The sequence below is a fragment of the Salvelinus fontinalis genome, chromosome 36 (genome assembly GCF_029448725.1).
Source record: "Salvelinus fontinalis isolate EN_2023a chromosome 36, ASM2944872v1, whole genome shotgun sequence".
Lineage (NCBI taxonomy): Eukaryota > Metazoa > Chordata > Actinopteri > Salmoniformes > Salmonidae > Salvelinus > Salvelinus fontinalis.
The window spans coordinates 9,126,059-9,132,642 of record NC_074700.1 but is presented as its reverse complement, the minus strand read 5'-3'; positions in this window follow the sequence as shown (position 1 = coordinate 9,132,642).

The window sequence follows — 6,584 nt, the reverse complement described above, 5'->3', positions numbered from 1 at the left end:
TGGGTCTTCCTTTCCTGTGGCGGTCCTCATGAGAGCCAGTTTCGTCATAGCGCTTGATGGTTTTTGCGACTTCACTTGAAGAAACTTTCAAAGTAATTTACATTTTCCGGATTTACTGACCTTCATGTCTTAAAGTAATGATGGACTGTCATTTCTCCTTGTTTATTTGAGCTGTTCTTGCCATAATATGTACTTTTACCAAATCTTCTGTATACCACCCCTACCTTGTCACAACACGACTGATTGGCTCAAACGCATTAAGAAGAAAAAAAATTCTACACATGAACTTTTAACAAGGCACACCTGTTAATTAAAATGCATTCCAGGTGACTAGCTCATGAAGCTAGCTGAGAGAATGCCAAGAGTGTGCAAAGCTGTCATCAAGGCAAAGGGTGGCTACTTTGAAGAATCTCAAATATTTTGATTTGTTTAACACTTTATTGGTTACTACATGATTCCATATTGTGTTATTTAATCGTTTTGATGTCTTCACTAGTATTCTACAATGTAGAAAATAGTAAAAAAAAATCAAGAAAAAACCCTTGAATGAGTAGGTGTGTCCAAACGTTTGACTGGTACTGTATGTGGCAAGTAAGTAATTTCACTAGTTCAATGGAATTCTACAAGGCAGATTTTACATAACATTCTCTTGCATGTCATTTTGCTGTTCTCAAACTCTCAATATGCAGTCTTGGCTTCCTTTACCCACTATGATACAAGCATTATTTCATCTTCTCTGAACACCAATTGACTATTCCACAGTGAAAGCCATATTTTGTTCAATTTGGAGTTGATCAGCAGAAAAATACAGACTCAATAATGAATCAAACGACTGCCAAAACATTGTGTATGTTTTGTCATTTAGCCTTGATGGATTAATCAAAAGGTGCATGTGATCTAAATACATGAACAAAATTGTAAACCGTGACAGTTATAAATTGTGTAGATTAATGCAGAAAATCAAGGCATCTTGCTGTTGTTCACACTGAAACACTGCCCTCTGCTGTCCATCTTCAGAACAGGTCATTTTTACCCTCACAAAGCGCTCTCTATTCAATCAGAATGCTGAAGGGTTACAGATGTAAAGGTAATTTCCGATTGAGCTGACATACGCAGCGTTTACCCTGAATGCAGACTACGCCAACGCGGGAACATTGCCTTTCAATTTAAATTGTGCTTGAGGGCTGAACTTCCACAATACAGATTAAACAGGTAGCCTAGTGGCAGGTAGCAAAGTGGTTAGAGCGTTGGACAAGTAACCGAAAGGTTGCAAGATTGAATCCCCGAGCTGAAAAGGTACAAATATCTGTCGTTCTGCCCCTGAACAAGGCAGTTAGCCCACTATTCCTAGGCCATCATTGAAGATAAGAATTTGTTCTTAACTGACTTACCTAGTTAAATACATGTCAAAACAAAACAAAACAAAACAAAAAAAGTGAACCTGTAGAATCTGGTTGTTTGGTGTGTGCTGCTGCACATGGAGAACAGAAGACACTTTAATTGACCTATATGGTTTTCACTTTATCCGTGTCAAAGGATAGTCTGGAATCCATACTGAATATCACTCCATTTCACTTGGATAGAACACAAAGACAGTCCGTGTTGCTGGAGTCTTTATTGCTGGAGTCCACACTCATACAGAGCATCAATAGACAAGAACAGCTCAAGGACTGAACTACACACATTTTCAATAAGAAAAATAAGAACAAAAACAGTTACAACTGGCGGTTACACACATGCATACATCAGTACGTGTACACATGCCTGCGATTTTATTTACACAACAAAAATATAAATGCAACATGCAACAACTTCAAAGATTTTATGGAGTTACAGTTCATATAAGGAATGAAGTCAATTGGGATACATTATTTAGGCCTTAATCTATGGATTTCACAGGACTGGGGATACAAATACAGTACTTAACAAAAAAAGGTAGGGGCATGGATCAGAAAACCAGTCAGTATCTGGTGTGACCACCATTGGCTGTTGATTGTGGACTTTGAAATGTTGTCCCACTCTTCAACGGCTGTGTGAAGTTGTTGGATATTGGCGGGAACTGGAACAAGCTGTCGTATACGTCGATCCAGAGCATCCCAAACATGCTCAATGGGTGACATGTCTGGTGAGTATGCAGGCCATGGAAGAACTGGGACATTTTCAGCTTCCAGGAATTGTGTACAGATCCTTGCAACATGGGGCCGTGCATTATCATGCTAAAACGTGAGGTGATGGTGGTGGATGAATGGCATGACAATGGGCCTCAGCATCTCATCACGGTATCTCTGTGCATTCAAATTGCCATCAATAAAATGCAATTGTGTTCGTTGTCCGTAGCTTATTCCTGCCCATACCATAACCCCACCAAGGGACCCTCTGTTCACAACGTTGACATTAGCAAACCGCTCGCCAACATGAAAATATATATTTCTTTTTTTTTATTAAAAAATCACAAATGTGATCAGTGGGTCTTTACTAGTATTATCAGACCTATATAGACTTCTGTAATGCAGGCAAAACATTTTTTTCTGGAGCTCTGCTTAGGCAAAAAAGGTCGTTCATTTGTAAGAGGTGTTACCCTATCCCTTTCTCTGCGATTGTCATTATAATGGTATCCAAAAAGAACAAAAACCCTGGCCTAAAATATTTACAACAAAAGGTGCAAGGTTATGGACAAAGACACAAAACATCCACATCAAATTCAATATTTTTCTGGATCAAATCATACTATTCATTTGCAGTATTCATTTATCATCCTTACGAACCACTATGTAAAGGTACATTACTGTATTGTACATAGGCTGGTCAATGTAGGTTTGTACCTGTAGACCACAGGAGGTTGGTGGCACCTTAATTGGGGAGGGTGGGCTTGTGGTAATGGCTGGAGCAGAATGAGTGGAATATCAAACACATCAAACACGCCATTCCATTTGTTCCGTTCCAGCCATAATTATGAGTCGTCCTCCCCTCTGCAGCCTCCTCTGCAGTGGACTTTCCATCACCATGAAGAAAAACAGTGCACAATCAGTGGCGACCCGCCATTCATGGCAGGTGCCTGTTATGCATGTTATTTTGGCATTAAAATACCTTGTCACATGTCATTGAGTTAATAAAGCCGCATACAAACATGGTCTCTTTTCTGCTTTCTTGAATAAGGCAGCTCCTAAATGTTGGTGTTTCAGCCTTTCTGTGGTGGTGGGGCAGCCAGCGGAAAAAGTGTAGGGGTTGCGCCGTGTTTGGCTCAGAACTCGAAAAAATTAAGCCCCTTGGGTGCTGCCATAGATTTACATTAGAAGTTCACATCCAAGAAGACTTGGCCACAGATAAAATGACGTCAAATCACATTATATCTGCCATAGCTTTGATTGGACTGATCATGTCAACATCATACCTTCAAAATCTTAGCTAGCAAGCTAGACAAGCCGACATCATCATGATTCATCATGAATGAAGTCGACAATCTACTGGCAAATCCTTTTCAATCCTTGTCATATGAAGAGAAATTATAAAGAAAACGTATCAGTGCTCATCGGCCATTGGACATTAACATTACACAACAAGTTGGAAATTGCAAATTCAACAATGAGTGGTTTGGAAGGAATCAGTGGCTAACAGCAAGCATTGCTAAGCAATCACTTGCCTGCTATTCAGTGGAGTGAGTGTGTGGTCAAGTCTGGGTTTAAGGATCTCTTTTCCAAGCTTTAGAGGATAAACATTCACATGCCATGGGCCAGAAAAGGTTGAATACATTGGCCATGCTGTCAACCCAGCATGACATCTGTCACGTTCAAAACAACTGGAAACTCGGAACTAGGAAATCTCTGACTTCAGTGAGTTCAAGACAACTGGGAACTTGGAAAACTACATTTTGAACGGTCATCCAACTCGAAATTCCAAGTTGGGAACTCGGGCCTCTTTCTAGAGTTCCGACCTGAAGATCACTGACGTCATGAATAGACCTTGTTTTTTTCTGAGTTTCCAGTTGTCTTGAAAGCATCATAAATCCAGAGAATGCCATTGATGACAAAGTTTGATGACAAAATTTGCCCACAGGAAGGACAGCCGCACCACCTTCCTGTTCAAGTGAGCACAGCACAATAAGGTGAGTCCAAAAACGTATTGTATCCTGCTGCATAAACTATGTAATATGCCAGGAAGATGTGTATACTATAGCTAAGAAAGTAATACTAAGTGTATGTTGTGTAGTAAGCTGTTAGTAGCCCATGTGCCTCACCATAATAATTTGGTCCATTTACCCCTTTGGTCCATTTACCCCTTACTTAGCCTACTGTTCTGACTTGGTGGTGCACATGTAGCCTATAGCCTGTTTTAGAGAAATTTAATAATTGAATTTTGTAAGAGCTTTCGTTGTCTGCTTATATGCCCCTTTATTTATCCTACGGTTCTGACTTGGTGTACAGGGAGAATACTGTAAGAATAGCCCATGTTCTGAATTCTGTCGCTGTACATTTCAAAATTGCTGAACAAATAGTTATATTTACTACGTCAGTCCTAGCCTGCCCATTAATGTATTGATCGAAATTACGGATTGCCTGTTATGCAATAGTTTGTACATCTCAATTGTCAGTAGAAAACAAATGTTTCTACATCAGCTATGTTTCTTAAAAAGGCAAAAAATGAGGCTGAATTAACTGTTGGGACAGCCTCATGCAGGTCCTAAAAGTTTGTGGGCACCGTTTGTCACTGTTATAGTGCAATTAATGTATTGTTTAATGTTGTATTGTGGCTTTTCTGGCATGCATTTAAAAAAATCGCCACTGTGCACAATACAGTGATTGAGTACATTGAGACATCAAATGGTTTGTGATGATGTGGCTCAGTTGGTAGATGCTTGCAAAGCTAGGGTTGTGGGTTCAATTCCCATGGGGGACCAGTATAAAAATGTATGCACTCACTACTGTAAGTTGCTCTGGAAAGAGCATCTACTAAAATGGAAAATGAATGAATAGACCAGTTTTCGCATAAGTTGCATTAGCTAAGTATTTCAAGAAACAGGAAAACATATATTAATTAAGCAAGTGTTTTTATATTCCACAAGTTTTATCAGATTAACTGTTTTGTACAGATAATTATCAGACTCAAGTTACAAATGCTGGTAAACACTAGAATACATTTAACTTACATTTTTTTCACAAAAGTAGTGCACTGGGTCTTTACTAGTCCTGTATTAGCGGACCAATATAGACGTCTATAGGGCGGGCATTTTATTCCCTTCTGCAATTCCCAGGAGTGTAAAGGGATAAAATCATCCCTGGTTCCAAAATGAAAGCCAGGGCCATCATCTGGAAATTTACAAAAATAATTTGTCAAATGTGATCAAATCAGAAGGAAGAAATAGTTCAGAAGGCTTTTTATCCCTCAGAAAGCTTGCATGTCCCCATCAAAGAGAAAAATCATCATTCTTAACATTATGGCTTGATGAACAGGGAAATATACAGTGGTGTAAAGTACAAAGTACTAATAGTTTTTGGGGGGTATATGTACTTTACTATTTATATTTTTGACAACTTTTACATTTCCTTCACTACATTTGTAAAGAAAATTATGTACTTTTTCCTCCATACATTTTCCATGACACCCAAAAGTACTCATTACATTTTCAGTGCTTAGCAGGACAGGAAAATAGTCTAATTCAAACACTTTTATCAAGAGAACAATCCTGGTCACCCCTCCTGCCTCTGATCTGGCAGACTCACTAAATGCTTTGTTTGTAAATTATATCTGAGTGTTGGAGCGTGCCCCTGGCTATCCACAAATTAAAATAAATAAAAATTAAACAAGAAAATGGTGCTGTTTGGTTTGCTTAAGGAATTTGAAATAATTTATACTTTTACTTTTGATACTTACGTATATTTTAGCAATTACATTTATTTTTTATACTTAAGTATATTTAAAACCAAATACTTTTAGACTTTTACTCAAGTAGGATTTTACTGGGTGACTTTCACTTTTACTTGAGTCATTTCCTATTAAGGTATTTTTACTTTTTCTCAAGTATGAGCAATGTAATAACGTATTGACTTATCAAATAAGTTACGTTACATGTTATGTTGGCTGACAATTTGTTAGCTACGCTATCCTTATGAACCGCATAGCATATCATTACAGCATGATGTATCGCCGGTATGTTATCTACCTACTGTAACGTTAGTTGGCTTCTAGTACATTGAACTTGCCAGTATATTTACTTTATGCTATCTAACTAACTACCCAACATTTATTGACTTGATTATTCACGTCATTCATAGCTTAGCTAAGTGGTATAGTCGTTCGGGTCCGTTCACTCTGGCTATCTGGCTATCTACATCGATTTGATTATTCACCTCTGGTAAGACGAGGGGTGAGGCTGTGTCTTTTTGTCAATAACAGCTGGTACGCGATGTCTAATATTAAAGAAGTCTCGAGGTATTGCCCGCCTGAGGTAGAGTACCTTATGATAAGCTGTAGACCACACCATCTACCAAGAGAGTTCTCATCTGTATTATTCGTAGCCGTCTATTTACCACCACAAGCAAAGCTGGCACTAAGCCCGCTCTCAAACAACTCTATAAGGCCATAAGCAA